The sequence below is a fragment of the Chinchilla lanigera genome, unplaced genomic scaffold (assembly GCF_000276665.1).
Source record: "Chinchilla lanigera isolate Chin_1 unplaced genomic scaffold, ChiLan1.0 scaffold00029, whole genome shotgun sequence".
NCBI classification, from domain to species: domain Eukaryota; kingdom Metazoa; phylum Chordata; class Mammalia; order Rodentia; family Chinchillidae; genus Chinchilla; species Chinchilla lanigera.
Window position 1 is genome coordinate 7,943,004 of NW_004955430.1, and position 16,992 is coordinate 7,959,995.

General features: G+C 43.9%; 1 long non-coding RNA gene across 3 annotated transcripts in view; it reads right to left on the minus strand.

Moving 5' to 3' along the window:
* The window catches only part of LOC102024366, a 25,114-nt gene extending 8,211 nt beyond the window's left edge, over positions 1 to 16,903 (minus strand). Inside the window, exons 1-2 of one of the 3 annotated variants that reach the window (XR_001234570.1) lie at positions 16,738 to 16,903; positions 1,730 to 1,813 (exon numbers count right to left, since the gene is read on the minus strand). This is a non-coding gene — a long non-coding RNA (uncharacterized LOC102024366). Of the gene's footprint in view, positions 1 to 1,729; positions 1,831 to 16,695 lie in introns of all 3 variants that reach the window. The other 2 variants (XR_001234569.1, XR_001234568.1) reach the window with 2 other exon arrangements.
* Between the last annotated feature and the right edge of the window lie 89 nt (positions 16,904 to 16,992).

A 16,992-nucleotide genomic window follows, 5' to 3' on the forward strand; every position in this document is an offset into this window, starting at 1 on the left:
CCCTCTCCCCTTTAAACTGCAGGTGTTAAGTACTGTATTCCAGCAATGAAGAAAGTAATCATGACAACACTGTATTTTACTGCCTACCACAACAAAATGTATAAATTGTATATAAATATTAAGAACCTGAAGAGACACCAGTGACTCTGAAGAGTAAAATGATGGAGACCACTGCAAAGTAGCTCTAAGCAGGACTTAAATTAACCAACTGGCTTTCCATGTTTACCTGTGAGTCTGTCCAAGGCCTAGGACCCTTGTCTGGAAATGGGCAGTGGACTCATAGTAAATGAACCTCTGTGAGTAACTGGTCCTGGCTGAGGCCTGTAATGGCAGGTGAAGCTGTGAAGCCTCAAAGGATAAAACAAAGTCAGAGCCAAGGACACCTGGCTCCAACCTCAACTAGATAAAGATGCCTCAGGCATCTCACTCCTAGGTGGAGACCTTCCTAGAGTTAAGCTACCTCTCCTAAATTAACATAATGCCTTACTTGGAGAAGTCCTTGAGCAATTCCCACCCTTCTTGAGTATTCCCCTCCCTTGTTCTGATGACTAAATAAATAAGGGCTTCCACCCAGAGACGATCTTGGTCTCAGCTCTGACAGAATCTTGAATTCTGTGAGAGGGCTTTGATCCTCCCGGAGCCCTCAAATCATTCCATTTATCTCTTTTATTTAGCCTTTGTCATCTACTCCTTTGGGAGATTGTGGACCTGATCAGTCTGTAATAGCTAAGGGATACTATTAACCCAATAGTAAAATGCTCTTTATTTCCTAAAGAAATATGTACTAGGCTAGCTCTTTCCAGTGTACAAGCCATTTCTTAGCTGTTAATTTAACTCCTTTGGAAGCTGCATTATAATTTTTCAAATAGGTGGGAGTATACTTGGTAAATATCTATTTGCCTACTTAATGATGTTAAACTTAAGTGCCTTCAAATTTCCTTACCTTATGTAAATAGGAGTTATGTGCAAGAGGTTAGATTTACCAAGTTCTATTAACTCAGTAGCATTCTTACCAAGTTACTTTTTTACCAAGTCACTTTTAAAAGTAATTTTGATCATAAATCTTGTTTAACATAGATATTAATAGACCTGTCACCATGTAAATCAGGACTCACATCTTCAAGAATTGACTGTTCCTATGCTCGCTTCAGCAGCACATATACTAAAACTGGAACAATACAGAGAAGATTAGCATGGCTCCTGTGCAAGGATGACATGCAAATTTGTGAAGCATTCTATATTTTTTATGTCTATTTCTTTGTAAGAGATAATCTTTTTTGTCTATACCCTGTATTCTGAGTAACTGCTTTGAAGATGATACACAGTGTATTAACTATTGTTATTCTCTTGTTTTGTGATTTTGGGTTATTTTTTCATAAAATAAAAATTCCAGAAAAGAGAATTAATTATAGTACAACTTGAAAAAAATTGACTGTTCCTGCCAGGCACTCTGGCACACCCCTATAAACCCAGCTACTCAGGGTGCTGCTGCAGAAAGATCACAAGTTCAAGGCCAGCTTGAGCAACTTAGTGAGACACTCTCAAAATAAATAAGGGCCTCCACCCAGAGACGATCTTGGGTGGAATTTTGGTGTTTAAAAGTGTTGGGATATAGCTCAGTGGCAGAGCACCCCTGGGTGCAAACTACAGCACAGAAAAAAGAAGAAAAGAATTGACTGTTCCTTAAAGACCAAAACATATAAAGTAAAACCCTGGCAAAAATTCTTACCTGTTTGGTAACAGCATTTATGTCTTCTAGCAAAGTCACAGCAAGTCTTACATTATTCTCCAATTCCTCTGGATAGATACCAAACTAAAAAAGAGAAAGGGCTGAAGAACAAGCCATGTTTATTCTTTAAAATATTTAAGAAGTCAGTTAAGATTGAGTAAATGAACTGTGTATATATATGATAGAGATTTAATATCAAGAAGTTCCTTAATGAAAATAAAAATCCATAGACAAATATACATATATATATATATGAGTACCATAGCTAGTGTAGAAATCTCACCTTCTTCACTCATTTAAAATCTACTGTATGAAATTTTGGTACCATCCCATTACACTCTCAGAAATGACCAGGTCAATTATAGTTTTGACTCTAACCAATAACTGTACTGAATTACATTTGGAATTCCATGGAGAGCAAGGATTTTCAAATTTGAGCATGTATCAGAACCACTAAGTTGCAACGTCGTGAGTTCGGTTCCCGGTACCAGAGAAAAACCGAAAAACCAAAGAAACACCAGAACCACTAAGTTGACTTGTTAAGCCATAGAGTGGAGGAGTCCCTCTCAGAGTCTCTGACTTCTGCAGGTTTGGGAGGGGCCCAGGAACCACATTTCCAATGCTTCCCAGGTGGTGATGAGTCGGTGACCCAAAGACTTCACTTTGAGAACCACTCTGAAAGCATGGCATGGTTATTTCCCATTTACTAAGAAAATTCATGGCCATAGTCAAGGACTTGTAGAAATAGGTCTTGCAAGGAGGAACAATACACCAAAGGGGGTGCATTTTAGTTGGTGATCAAGAGGACCAATCAGGAAGTGTCAGTGTCTTCCAGGCACGACCCACGACCCATAGTCTCATTTGTTTGTGGATTTCTGTTTTCAATGGCTGCATGTGGGAAAGAGACTATTAGAAGTTGATTCTGAAGGAAGTAAAGGGTAAAGAGGGAGAATGTAGCAACTTCAGGTGAATCACAAAACATCAAGTGGAATGCAGCCAATCTGCATAGGCCCAACAGGGCTGCAGGCGGCACTTTCCACAGCATGGAAACCGTCTTATAAAAAGGGTCATAATCATAACAAAGTCATCAAAGAGGCCAGGTCATTTTCCAGACACACTGTTTCTTGACATAGGTAAAAGGAGACTAAAGATTTCTAATTAAAGGACAAAAAAAATTTGGGGCATCTGAAAGAAAAACACACTATATAACAATGCTAAATGTTTCATTGTACTCTACCACCCTACTTAAAGCTCTTTTCTGTCCCTTTAAATATATTTGAATTGTGAAGAGGCAAATTGTGCTTTTCAAACCACATGAAACTTGATTTTGAAAGGTCTTCTGGTTAGAAGTAAAGTGGCACATTATGTTTTGTAGGCTTGAAAAGGCAACCTACTTTGGTACCTATAATTATGTTGGACAATTTATAAAATTGATTTTTGTAAAAAGAAAAAAGTCCTTTACAGAGCCTTCAGATAATGGCTGAGGTAATGGCTGAGAAGGAGATCAATGAGCCGCTGGTGGCTCTGATTTGAAATTTCTCTCCTCTGAGTACCTGGATACCTGTTATCTAGCTGGTATCTTGGACACAGTCCAAAATGTAAAATCCAGCTTGGTCTGGCACCAAATAATACAATCACATTGGCAAATTGCAAAAAATCCCGATATATCTGTTTTTCTTATTCAAAATAATTATCCCAGTCAGGTGTGGTAGCACACACCTGTAATACCGAACTTGGGGAGGCAGAGGTAGGAGAACCACAGATTTGAATCCAACCTGAGCTATAGAGTGAGAACCTGTCTCAAAAAACTGAAAATCAAAACTTATCACCAAAAATCTAATTTCCAGAACAGTACTATTTGACAGACCTTTCTGTAGTAGTAGAACTTCTCTCTCTCTCTCTCTCTCCCCCTGCATAGACTGATATGATAGCCACTCTCCACAGTGGTTATTGAACAGTTTTAATGTGGCTACTACAAATGAGGAGGCATAATTTTCTGATTTTGTTGGTAGCTGTGTCATTTGTGGTACTGGGGGCTGACCCCAGGACCTTCACTAAGTGTTAAGGGGCTGTCCTCTACACATTCTGCAGAACCCGTTTCATACCAGGGGTGCTGGCTATGCTAACTATTTGGGACATCTCCTGTGGGTTTAACTGTGTGTTATCAGCCCCATCATCCCACAGCCGCGGCAGCCACACAGCTATTCACCGGCTATTTCACCCACCTTTTGCTTTAATTGCTTTGTCAGCTCTCATAGCTCCATGGGTGTATGGATTGTGTATGCTGTGTGCTGGGTAGAGGTAGGTGTTTAATTATTTAAATTAAATAATTAATTTAAATGTACATAGCAACATATGGCTAGTAACCACTATACTTGACAGTGTAGTTCCCAAAGTTCATTCAAATAATAGAAATTTTAAATGCATAACCCTTTTTTTGGTGATATTGTGGGAAACCACTCAGACAGTTTCAAAGCCCAGGAGTGTCTAAGGACTCCTGAGGACATGACCTATCTGGTGCAAGCACACAGTGGGACAGTTATGTAACCATGACTTAACAGCGAAGAACTACACGTGCCAATGAGGCCAGCATGTAAGAATGTAAACAGCAGATAACAACCTGTAAAAAAATTAGACAATAAAGATACAGGTGGCTCTTGTGCTCTGCTCCGCTCCATGCTGCCTGCTGTTATTGCTGATGCCTTGCACACATGCATTCTTTAACCTGGGGACCTCACCCACAGAATCTCCTTTTGGCCACCCACGGGGATTAAACTGGAGTAGTCAGCAGGATGTTGAGGTAGGAGGTCCCACTGCGGCTGTGCATACAGTGCCTGAAGGTGAGGGAGAACCCCAGCTCACCATGGCTACCTGTAGCCACCTTCTTGGTGGCTTAGAAGGTCCCAGAGGACTGGGAAACAGTCCGTTTCAAGCCTGGGGATGTCTTGGACGCAACAGACAAATTCCTCCCCCTCACCATGAAATGGTGGGGCAGGTGGCTTGGCTGTTCTTCACTCTCTTCCTCTGTGTAAATCAAGAGATAGGTGACCTTGTCTGGCAAGTAGACCAGCTGCAGCAGAGAGAAGGACCTTGAGCAATGGCTAGGTGCTGCGGAGCTCATGTTGCCAGGCATGGGAAGAACTGCCTCCTCCTGAAATGTCTCCAGAAGTGAAAGTCCTCATGTCCAAACAACCCCCTGGAAAAAATCCCCTAGTTTTACATGCTAGGCTGGCTATTTGTCAAAAAGTGGAGGTAGAGGAACCCCCAGCCCAGGGATGAGGACCAGCAGGGCCACCTACCTCTACCCAGCACACAACATACACAATCTCTACACCCATGGAGCCGTGAGAGCTGACAAAACACTTAAAGCAAAAGGTGGGTGAAACAGTGTCCACATGGCTGCTATGGCTGGGGAACGATGGAGCTGATAACACACAGTTAAACCCACAGGAGATGTCCCAAAGAGTTAGCATAGCCAGACCCGCTGGCTGCCCGCCCAGCTGCAGGTAAGTTAGATGGGCAGGCTTTGGATGCGTTGCTGACTCTGCGGAGGCAGGTATGCCCTGAGCAGCAATGCCAGTCAGTGGAGTAGGGCCAGAAGGCCAGAGCAGCCCTGGTGAAGCAGGAAGAAGCGAAACTGGCTTCCTTTTATCCCCATTAAGGAGGTATGCTGAGGTGCCCAGGTCTTGGGGGTCCCAGGAGACCACAGGCCACATGTGTAACTGTTTACTGGCCCCCCAAATGTGCAGCATGTATTAGAAGCCCAGACTGTTTTATAGGATCTACTGCATCCACAGAAGGGTATGGAGGTCACTACATCATGGTCCAGAAGGCCCAGGTGACCTTGGGTATTGAACATTTGCCCCCAGACCCATATGTTTATGCTTTCCCAGTTGCTGAATACATACTAGGGGTGGACATGCTGACTGGTGCTCGGCTCAACACCATTGAGGGATAATTCCGGTTGCGAATCTGTGTGGTAAAAATCATAGTCCAAGGCCATCCACACCATGCAGGCCACATGGGGTGTGTGTGTGAAGCAGTACCACCTGCCTGGTGGTCATGAAGCGATGGGACAGTCTGCCTTGAAATTGGAAGAAGTGGGTGTGACACACCCAGCACAGAGGCCTTTCAGCTCTCCAGTATGGCCCCTGTGGAAGCCAGATGGGATGTGGAGAATGACTCTGGATTACCAGGAAGTGAATAAAGTGATTCCTCTGCTGCATGCAGCAGTGCCTAACACTGGGGACCCGAAGGACTGTCTCACCCTGACCCTCCATTGGGCAACTCCATTGTGTCATGAATTTGGCCAATGCCTTCTTCTCCATTGTTATTGCAGCTGACAGTCACGATCAATTTGCCTTCCCCTGGGAGGGTAGGCAGTAGATCTTCTAGGTGTTGCCAAAAGTCTATCTGCATAGCCCAACTTTTTTTTTTAAATTATTGTTTTTTGGTTTTTTTGAGACAGGGTCTTGCTATGCAGTTCAGATTGGCCTTGAGCTCACTTTGTTGCCCAGGCTGGTCTTGAACTCACAACAATCCTCCTGCCTCAGCCTCCTGAGTGCTGGAATTACAGGCATGCGCCACCATACCCGGCAATAGCCCAACTTTGTCTTGGCCTGGTGACCCAGAACTTGGCCACCTGGACTAAGCCACACACTGTCACTGTTTCATTATATTGATATTATGTTGACCTCTGGTTGCCTTGCTGATTTGGAAGGTGCCATACACAGCCTGAAGGAAGCTTTGCTGGCATGGGGGTGGGCCGTGAGTGAAAACAAGGTCCAGGGACCTGGCTTGTCTGTCAAACTCTTGGGTGTTATCTGGTCAGGTGAGATGAAAGTAATTTCCAATGCTGTTATTGATAAGATCCAAGCACACCTCAGACCCACGATAGTATGCCCGTTGCAGGTGTATGTGGGCTTGCCAGGGTTCTGGCGGACATTCCTATCACACCTAGCTACATTGCCGCACCCTTTATACTGGATGATCCAGAAAGGTGCTACATGAGACTGGATAGACACAGCAGAAGCTGCTTTTCAGGACTCAAAGAGGGCTGCTGCATAGGTGCAAGCCCTAGAGTCATTGACTCTAACCTACCATTTATCATGTCAGTGAATGATGATGGGTTTGGCTGAGGCCTATGGCAAAAACAGGAGAAGCCAAAGCACCCTGTTGGGCTTTGGTCACAGTTGTGGAAGGGAGCCGAGAGCCGGTACTCCCTAATTGAGAAACAGCTGGCAGCAGTGTATGCTGCTCTGCGTCCCTGTGAAAGCACCACAGGACAACAGACAGTGGAAGTGCAGACAAAATACCCTATGGAGGGCTGGGTATGGATGTGAACAGCCCATCCCAGGAGTGGCTGGCACAGGCCCCCACTCTCACACACTGGGGGATGTACCTCCAAAAGTGGGGCTCTTTCTCAGCTAGCCCCTTGGCAGCCAAACTGGTAACAGTTTTGGGACCCAGGATGAACACCACCCAGGAACCGGTCTGGGCAGACGGACTACAGGACTTGGCCCCTAGTCCCTATGCAGAAGGGAAAGAGGGATCTCCAGCTGACACCTGGTATACTGATGGGTCTAGCTGTGGCACAGCCCTGCAATGGACAGCAGTTGCTGCCCAGCCAGTACACAAGTACTCTGGTTTGAAACCAGAACAGGCAGGTCAAGCCAGTGGGCAGAGTTGCAGGTGGTATGGCTACTTGTGATGCAGGAGGAAGGCCCCCTGCATGTGTGCATGGACAGTTGGGCCATCTTTAGGGGCTGACGCTTTGCCTGCCAGTTTGGGCAGCTCAGGATTGGCAGACAGGGCACTGTCCCTTGTGAGGTGCTGACCTATGGCAAGACTTACGGGAACATGGCCAAGACACTAACTGTGTAGTATATCATGTTTCAGGACATAACTCCCTCCTCTCACCAGCAAATGACTTAGCTGATGCCTTGATGAGAACAGCCACTCTCTGAGGGCTACATTCTGCTGAGGTGCTTTGGCTTCCCAAGAAACGGGGACATATGGGACTCTGTACCATATAAACTGTAACACAGCAATGGCACCTGGGCTTGACTCCTGCTGAGTCAAAGCCTACAGTAAAGGTGTCCCCAGTGTGCTCATTTGGCCTCTGGAGGAGGGTCCCACAATGCTTGGTGTGATACCATGAGCACCCCACTGGCTGCAGCAATGGCAGATGGATTATATCAGGCCCCTGCCACTCTCGCAGGGACATAGATATGCTCTGAATGCTGTAGATACAGCCAAAGGTATAGATTTTGCCTACCCTGTTATCTCTTCCAACCAAGCTTACACCATTAAGGCTTTATAATGGTTGACTGCTGCATATGGGATGCTGTTAGGAATAGCATCCTGCTGCTAAGAATAGTATCATCTTACAGCGGCCCAGCAACAACAATGGGCACAGACAATGCTGTCACATGGCACTTTCATGTGACCTACCAGCCAAAGGCCACTGGTATGACTGAGAGATGATACAACAGGTTCCTAAAAACCAAACTGGCCTATTTGGCTCCAAAGTTTTCTGGGTGGGTGCAGGTCTTACCAAGGTGGTTCAATTGCTCAATGACCAGCCCATTGGACTGCGTCCTAAAAGCAGAGCTGGTCCATCTGTGTATTCAACCCATGGTGCAGGGTCCTAAGGTGATCAAAGGAGCCTTAATTCTTCCTGCATTGGAGCCTATGCAGCCAGGAGGCTGCTATCAGTGGACTTGGGATTCGCCCACAGACCTCCTGATGGGCAACTGGGTATACCTCTTGGAGCCCTGGGGGAAAAGACTTAAACATGCTGTAGAAATACAGCCCTGAAAAAAATAGTAAAATAAAATAAAATCCACTCAATGAAAGAAAGACAGACAGACAGCCCTGAACTTCAACTTGGCCATTTAAGACCTCAGTGCCCTCTTACCCTGATTCTGGAGCCACCATTCTAAAAGCAGTGATGTTGCGGCTGCTTGGGCCATCCCCCTGTGGGTGGTGGATTTAGCCCTGATTCTCTTACCCCCTGGTAGCAATGGGAACCCACGTTTGGTATTCTAAACCGGGGGTTAAGATGATTCTAGCCACAATCCTATCACAGGATGAGCATGTGGCCTGCCTCCTCCCAGAAAGATGGGATCTCCTTATAATGATTTCTCTTTCTTCCCTGTCCTTCTGACCAAGAAGAGCCATGTTAACAGTGTCATTTCATGGCCATACACATTTGCCTATGTGTACCAACAATCACATTGTTGGGTGTGCACTGAACTCCCCACAGAGCCAGCTGAGGGCCTCCCATGGAGGATCACCCCAACTTCCCTGCTCAACTGGACTGACTGGCAGCAGCAACCCTGGACTGGCTCTGCCTGGGGTGAATGATGCCAGGCCATCGAGGCGCTGATCTGGAAAAGCACATCCACCCCATAGGGACTAGGACCTGTTATGTACGATGATTGGGGATGGATGATAGAACTCCTATAATATTGTTGGATGTAGCCCCACTTTGTATTCAACAAGTGAATGTGTCAATGGAAAACCCAATGGCGGGATGGATACCTCCCAACCTGTGTAACCAGACATTATTGGTAAATGACATAAACAAGTGGTACAATGGCCATCAGCTTATAGGTATAATGCCTACTGACTGGCCCACTACAGATGCATTATGAGTTTGTGGCACTGTGGGTTGGCCATACGTACCTGCACATTGGACAGGGCACTGCACCTGGAGATTTCCATATGTTAAGGGCGCTATCAGATCCACCCTTACAGACACCCCCCACAATTGGGACACTGTGTATCAAAGGGGGCACCATTCTAAATGGGTGGGCCTGATGGTCTTATCCAATGGCCTTGATACTGCTAAGGGCAGGGACCATAGACCCAGCCCTCCAAGTTGAAGCCCTTGCTCAACATATGGCCCAGGCCTTGAATGTTACACATCAGGCTTTGATATTGCTTTTGGATGAGATGTCTCAAATGAGAAAGATGGTTTTGCAAAACTGCATGGCTCTTGATTTGCTGACTGCAGCACAGGGAAGCACTTGTGCTCTCTTACATGTAGAATGTTGCATTTTATCCCTGCCCACAAGACACAGGTACAGGAAGATTTGCAAGAGATAGATGTGGAGGTGCCCACTATCCAGACCCTGCACTAGTACCCCTTACCAATGGCGGGAATCCTTGGGGTCCACCCAGCACTGGATAGCAATAAGCTGTGCCACGGTGACAGTGGGGTTGATAGTGTTCTGTTTTTCCCTGTATTGTTGTGGTCTCTGTGCATAGGGGTCAGCTTTATGGACCACTTGCAAGGGACAACTCTCCCCTGACCTTTGAGTAGGTGGGATGTGGGGAAGCACTTAGATTGCTTCAAGGCTCAGAGGCATCTAAGGACTCCTGAGGATGTGACCTGTCTAGTGCAAGTGCACAGCAGGATACAGTTATGTAACCATGACTTAACAGTGGGCAACTACTCATATGCCAATAAGGCCAGCATGTAAGAATGTAAATAGGTGATAACAACGTGTATAAAAAATAGACAATAAAGATGCAGGTGGCTCTTGTGCTCTGCTCTGCTCTGCTCCATGCTGCTTACTGTTATTGCTGATGTCTTCCATGTATGTATTTTTTAAACTCAGGATCTTACTTACGAAAATCTCCCTTGGGCTGCCCAACCAGGCCAACAAATACTAGAAGATGGAGATTAAACCTAGGGCCTTGGCATTGAACTACATCCCCAGCCCTTTCATATTTTGAGTCAGGGGTCTCACTAAGCCACTAAGTTGCCCAGGCTAGGCCTGAATTTTTGATTTTTCTGCTTCAGCTTCCCAGAATGTTGGGATTGCAAGTGTGCACAACCATGTCCAGCTTATTTTTCTTTCTTAATATCATCTTCTATAATCTTTTCAAATCAAGTAATTACTCAGCTGAAAGACATCATAGTTCTACCCCAAAATATAACACATAATATAAATGAAGCTGACTTCAATTTACCTGCCAGTCAGATATCCCACTGTGGAGGAAGCATAACAAGCTTATGAAGAAAGAACACTAGGATTTAAGCATATTGAAATCCTTGTAGTACAAGAATAATTTATTAAGAGACCAGAATTTAAATGTAGAGGAGGAATTGGAATCACTTTCCATTTTAACAGGAAATGTGCTACCTGTAAATTTCAAATAATTATTCTTACATCTAATTTTTAGGTTTTCAAGGAATTTATTTTGTCATCTAATACCCTCTTATCACTGCTAAAATATCTTTGGGATTATATAGGAATATCCTCATTTTAAACTACTCATACTTGCTAAGCAAGTATGAGCAATCCTAGCACTTGGGAGGGTGAGGAGGATCACCAAGAGTTTGAGGCCAGTCTGAGCTACATAACGAGATGCTGTCCCAAAAACAAATAACTCATACTGGCAATTCATTCATTCCTCTCTCCCTGCCCCTTCCTTTTTTGGGGGAGAGAGATACTAGGGATTTATTGCAGTCAGGGTTTACAAGGGAATAGATTTAATATAAGACACATAATTTGTAGGATTATTTTATAAAATTCACCCAAAAAGTCAAATACGGAAGAGTACAAGAAATCTGTCCATGCACTACAGACCCAGAAAATCCAGTTGAGGGTCTGGAGCCCATGGCAATGTCCTGCGTAGGTCCAGCTGAAGACCTAGAGCCCATGGCAGTGTCCTCCATGAGTCCAACTGGAGGCCTAGAATCCACAGACAATGTCTCATGCAAGTCTATATCAAGGATCTGCACTGGGAAGGCCCAAAGGTCAGTGGTAGAAGCTAGAAAGTCTGCACCAGGAGGCTGAAGGATGTGCACTGGAGCCAGGAAGTGATGCTCAAAGTAAAGCCCAGAGCTCCCCCGAAAAGAATCACAGTCATCCTCAGCAACAGCAAGGATGGGAACTCCTCACATGATGAGAACAGATGAGTTTGTATCAGGAAAACCAGAGCAACAAGCTTCTCTCCAAGAGAATCAACAGCACACCATCTTCCCCTCCAGTTCTCCTTTTAAGCTGTTGGCAACAATCTTCAAGTGGGCCTTCCACATCCAGAACCACACTGATTCAGTTCAGCTGGGTGTTACAAGTTCATCATTAGTTAATCCACCACAGGACTGAACCCCAGGCCTTTGCATTGACCTACACCCTTAGCCATTTTTCTGTTTTGCAAGAGGGTTTCCCTGTTATCAATAAGTTTCCTGGGCTGGACTTGAACTTGTGATCTTCCTGCCTCAGTCTTTTGGAGTGCTGGGATTACAGGTGTGTGCCACTATGACCAACCTGTTTTCTTTTAGTCATTTTCTACTGCTTTGATTTTTGCTCTTATATTATCTTGCTTCTTTAATTTTGACTTTGCTTTGCTTTCCTTTTTCTAGCATCCTGAAATATAAGCTAAGTACTTTTTAAAAATCTCCTTTACTAAACAGACTCACTTAAGGCTATTCCCTCTAAAAACTGCTTTAGCTACATCCTACAAGTCTGCTATTTCATCTTTTCATCATCATTCAATTAAAAATATTTTTTATCTTTCATTGTGATTTACTTTTCAACTCACTGGTTAATTAGGGTCTGTAGTGATATCTCCTTTTTAAATTCCTGATATTGATGATCTATATTTCTCCTTTTTTATTATTGATCAGACTAGGTTACACATATTTACTGATATTGCCAATCCTTGGCAATTTGTTTAAATTTCCTTTATGGCCTATGCATGATTAGTTTTTATCTTTTTAACTATACTTCAGCTCATAATTAGGAAGAGAGAAGAGACACTAAATTAAATATGAAGTACTCTGGAAAATGTGAAGTGTGTTCTCAAATTCTTTTTAGTCCAGGACATTATTTTTCTAGTATTATTACTCGTATCTTTAGAAATAAAAATAAATTGGGTATTTCTAGCATCCATTCAGCTTTAAATAAAATAGTATATTGAATTTAAATAAATCCATACTAGGGACATAAATTTAACAAAAATGTGTATGAATCATAATCTTAATTCACACCACTACCATATGCCAAAAAAAGTTGCACAAAGGCTCTTGCTCTTTTTCTGTGTTGCTAATCTCTGCTGGACCTATTCTCTTCTGCACATAAGGCCAAATTAACACAGGGAAATGAGACAATGCCTAAGAAATGCAAGTGCATAAAATAAAATACCTGCTACAATAAGAACATTTACTCACATATTGAAAATCACTGCCCACTTATCATAGGACAGGGTGGGAAATGTTGTTATACAATGCAAGATATCAAACAACACATAAGAAAAATTATACCTCACTGGCAGTTATCAAAAGTTGAGAGGTAAGTGGCTTTATAATTGTAAAAAAAACCTGTATACAAATTACCTCCACTCGGGGCTGGGGATTTAGCTCAGCGGCAAAAGCGCCTGCCTGGCAAGCGCAAGGTCGTGAGTTCGGTTCCCGGTACCGGAGAAAAAACAAACAAACAAACAAAAAACAAATTACCTCCACTCACACACAAAATAGTAGATGTAGTACTTAAAAGATCAGACGCTAGAGCCAAAACTGCTTTGATTCAGAGTCCAGCTCTCCTATGTAATTTTGTACACTGACTTCTTCAGCTATAAAATGAATGTAATTCAGAGCAGTGCTGTGAGGATCAACTCAGTTAATAAATGTAAAATACTCAGAATAGTACCTGCAGCCAGGAAACTTCACTAACAGTTACCTTTCTGAAAATCTGCCTACTTGCTGACCAACATGCTGACATGTTTTCACTAGTCCAAGGATCTGATAGCAGGCAGTCAAGTCACACTCAACTATACCTCTCTCATTTGCACAAAAATGTTCCTGAATGCCTCTGTTTCCACAGTCCCTCTAAATCATCCTGTCACTACCCATAGTTCAGACACTACAGTAAGTCTTTTGACTACCACCACGACTCTGCTTGCCTGAGGAACATACGTGCTGGGTGTCCCACCAGCACCTCAAGTCATATATTCAAAATTGAACTCATCACCTTTCCCTTCCAAACTGGCTCTACCCTCCATAGTCTCGCCATGAGTCAGGGGCACTAAAATTCACAATCAAACAAGCCCCCAAACTAGCAGTCATCTCCAGAAGAGCTTGCCCTCTCCTTCCCGGCTGGCTAATGCCTATTCATACTTACGACAGCTCACATAGCGGTGGCAGAAGTCTGTAATCCCAACACTCTGGAAGATTAAGACAGGAGGATCGAAAGTTTAAATCCACCTTGGGCAACTTAGTGACTTAGTGAGATCCTGTCTCAAAATGAAAAATAAAAAGAGCTGGCAATATAGCTCAGTGCAAAGGCCCTGGGTTCAATCCCTAGTACCACAAAAGAAGAAGGAGAAAGAGAAGGAGGCAGCGGCGGAGAAGAAGGACAATCTTTCCTGTCCCATCAAAGGAGGAGGAGCAGGAGGAAGAGGAGAAGGGAAAGAAGAAAAAGAAGGAGGAGGAGGAGAAGAAAAAAGGAGGAGGAGGAAGGGGAGGAGACCTCTCAGACATCATCTTTCATGGGAAACTTTCTCTGAAGTCTTAAACTGAGTGGGGTATTTCTTCTCTGGGTTTCCACAGCACCTTGGATATATCACTATAACTGCCCTTATCACATAATAAAATTGTTTGTATCTGTCTCTATCACTAAGTAATAAGCCCTTCAAAGACAGGAACTATCATCTATTTCTTATCCACTGTCCAACATCACACCTGGGGCCTAAAGAGTCCCCAGCTAAGCTTGTAGGAACTGAAATAAAACTTGAAGCTGGATTCTGTCTTCTGGCTCCTACTCTGCTGGTTCAGGGCCTTATGCATCATAAACAAATGCTCAACTACTGAGATGTATTAAGCCCTGTTGGTTCATACTTTATACTACCATGAATATCATTTTTTAAAGTAAAATCCTAATTATGTCTCCTAGTTGTTTAGAAAAGCAGTTTAAAGTATCTCCCATTGCCCACTGTTTAAAAAAAAAGTCCAGATTCCTTTTCTAACTAAAGGAGATTCTCCACAACCCCTCCTTGGTCTACCTATCCAGTCTCATAGCCACCACATCTTCAAAACATCTTGATATGACATGAACAAATATTACCTCTACAGACAATCTTTCCTGTCCCATCAAAGAGAACCATCACTCACTCTGTGCTTCTACTATTCCTCATGTGTATATCCACTGTGAGAGTTACTGTACTAGATAAGTTTTTCTATATGCCTTGCCCTCACCTTCCTGGACTATATCAACTTGAAGGTGAAGATTAAACCTCTCCTTTATGCCCTTCTCTTCCATCGGTTATGTAGTACAGTTTCTAGCATACAGTACATAGTCAACAAATGTCTGCTGTATGAAGAAGTAGAGGCAGACATACCATCTGCAGAAAGACAGTGAAACATAGGTACTGCTAATAATTCAATACCTTTATCTTCCTACACAAGAAAACAAATAGAAGTTGTTGCAATTAAGAAAAGCAAAAGGTAGGGTTGCAGGTATAACTCAGTGGGACAGCATTTGCCTAGCACGCATGAGGCTCTGGGTTCAATCCCCAGCACCATTAAATAAATATTCTAGAAGGTAAAACCAACACAAATTCAAGACCTGCTTGTTTTAAGATTTTAAAAATCTCAAATCTTATATATGGTTCAGGCCATTCAATTAATAATATGTAAGTTTCTATATAATGCAAAAGCCCCAATCAGACCAGGTACTGCAGGAATATGATAACAAAGGAGCCACAATTTCTCCTCTCTATTCACAAAGGAAAGGCAAAGGAAACTGTCTGGACAAGAACTGGCAAAAGTCTAAAGTAGAGGGCAACAGCGGAGACAGGAGGAATACTTAGCCCCGGCTGGACAGACAGTATGTGACCTCTACAAAAGTAGAATCTTGATCTTTTAAAGCAGCATTGTTAAGAGAAGGGTGAGGCTGGGTTGGCAGAGGAATCACTGAGTGTGGTTTGGCAAAATGTTGTATTTTCCTTTTCTTGATTCTAAATAAGCCTCCAAGAAAGGCGGAGCCATACTGTGGCTGAAACACACACACACACACACACGCACACACACACACACACGTCTAGGATTTGGGACACTGCTGAATTTACCATCTGTGCTAACTTTCACCTTTCCCCTCCTCTGTTCTGTACTATGAGACCTTGTCTGCCCTTGTGTATCCCACAGCTACTTCCTAGGCATTTATCACATGCAGGAACACACCAGGCACCGGCAATACAAATGTGTAGCGAACAAATAGTATCCCAAACCAGCATGCAGACGTACACCTGTAATCACCGTAATTTGGGAGGCTGAAGCAGAGGGAACACAGATTTGAGGACTGCCTCGGCAACACAGTGACTCAATGTCTCAAAATAAAAATGAAAAATAAGGGCTGGGGATGTAGCTCAGCGTGAAGACCCAGGGTTCAATCCCCAGTGCCACCTACCCCCACCAACAAACAAACAAACTTTGCCTTTTTGAAGCTCACAGCATAATAGGAAGTCAGCCTTCACTCAGAAATTGTCTCTTCCAGAGCGGGGCGTGGTGGCTAGCGCTTGTAATCCCAGCACTTAGGAGGCTGAGGCAGGAGTTTGAGGTCAGCCTGGGCTACCTAGTGCGTTCAAGGCCAGCCTGCACTACAAAGTGAGACCCTGTCTCAAAAAAACAAAAAACAAACAAAACAGAAATTGTCCTTTACAATTTTGTCATTAGATTTGGCAAAGCACAATACAATAGTATGAACAAGGACTGGGACCCAGAATACGTGAGTTCAAAATCTGGCTCTATTACTACCAACTGAATCACTTCGGACAAGTTTTACTTAATCTCTCTGCATGTCATTTTTTTACCTGTCAGTCAACTAGGACTAACAACAGTTAAAATAATCGGTAGTGACTGATTTATACATAACACTACAACAGTGATAACGGCTGAGTGCTTCCAGTGCATAGCTGCCGCTATTATCCATCACTCCCCAAGTGCCCTCAGCTACCTGCGTCCACTAACTGCTTGCTCGTTCTTCCTCCAGTTGTACCTGATGCCCAGCTCCTGGGTGGCAAGGGTGATTTCGGTCACTGGGATGCCTACAAACCCAAATATGTACAGAACATCCTGGGAGTTCAAGAGAGGAGAATAAAACGCCCGACTCCTCACCGATCTCCACATCCTACCCTCGCTTGAGCGCCAAAAGGAAAAGGAACTGCCCAGAATCCCACGCTCTTCACGCTTTTTGTCTCCAAGACAACGCCTCGGCCCCCGCCGGCCACCGTAGGAGTCTTTCCCTCCAGAA